Here is a 1,309-nt window from a genome sequence, read left to right on the forward strand (position 1 = left end):
CATGACCCTGGTGAAGACTAGCAGACCTTAAGCGTACGTTGGCTTGGAAAGTTTGTAGAGGCTTTTCAAATGGAGTATCAGACATGAAAATACCATGGAACCACTTACAATAAATATGTGTTTCCCACCATACGTAACACGAGGATTCAGTGTGTTTTCGCAGAAAACCTCCTCCATCGCCCCGTCTCCCAACAAAACTCCAAATTCAGGCAGCTAATCAACGTAGATAATCACACAGAAAATAGAGCACGGAGAATACCACATTAATTCAACGGCGAAGCAACCGACCCCCCTGAAATCCCCTTCACACGAATTTCTGAGCGATGCATATAAAAGCTTGTTTCAAGGGCCGAATTCATTCAAAATTATTAATCCGACAGTAGATAAGGATGTTCATCCCAGAGATTCTTCCCAATAATATCACAGTGCTGCACTACTGTTTTCCTTCTCCGTCTTATAACAGGATCTCCAGCTTCAGTGCACTTAACAACTTCATCAACCTCTTTCTTAAATATACAGGATCCCTTACGAAAAATAGCAGGAAGTGTGTTATAGTTGATACCAAATTGCTGGAAAAGGAGTTCATTCTTTTCCTGTGTTTGAGTACCCTTCAAAACATTCTGAGCCTCCGTGGCACTCTTCCCTGACTTTACCAACATCCAAAAGCAGGTATTATATTGATTATTTATGTGGCTTGGGTAACTCACAATCTACTTAACGCCAAGCAAGGTAATCTCGAAGAATGGAAGTCGAAGGATAGCACACGACCCGTCCATCAAAAGAAGGTGGATACTGCAGCTCCGTATGTGGGAAAAACTTGTGCCATTTCATAACATATGTGGAGGAAAAGAATGAAACCATAAGTGACACTATCTTACTGGCACGCCTTTGATGAACAGTGCTTGACTTCTTTATCACAAAACTGTACTCATCACTCATGCCATATGCAAATACTATATCTGGAAATTCTTCAAGCATATCTATCGCACATTCATTCAATAGTTGTAAAGCATGCTCATCATTGGGTTTCTCAAAATTATGAACTTGTGAGAACCGAAGAAGAGAACGCACCCAATTCGCCAGTAAAACCGTGCCCTGGCCAGTGTTGTGACGAGAGGAAGTACTGTGCTGTTAAAGATTACTGATCTCGCTACAACCTTCGAAGTGGAGCATTGTTCGAGTAAAAAGCTGGCAGCTGATAGAAAGCCCTCCGCAGCCTTTCAAACGCACTGCACATTCAGAACGATGATACCAGCTGCGTCCTCCACAATTCTTTGTCAGGCAGCGTTCAACAATCCAACTGCGTATG

The 1,309-nt window shown here is 42.4% G+C and overlaps 1 pseudogene; it reads right to left on the bottom strand.

Annotated features, from left to right (window-relative positions):
* Positions 1-344: 344 nt before the first annotated feature.
* LOC149182329 (tRNA(His) guanylyltransferase 1 pseudogene) lies at positions 345-996 on the bottom strand (annotated as a pseudogene).
* Between the last annotated feature and the right edge of the window lie 313 nt (positions 997-1,309).

This window comes from Pinus tabuliformis, chromosome 3_2 (genome assembly GCF_031772625.1).
Source record: "Pinus tabuliformis cultivar Carrire ecotype Pingquan chromosome 3_2, CPIR1, whole genome shotgun sequence".
NCBI lineage: Eukaryota > Viridiplantae > Streptophyta > Pinopsida > Pinales > Pinaceae > Pinus > Pinus tabuliformis.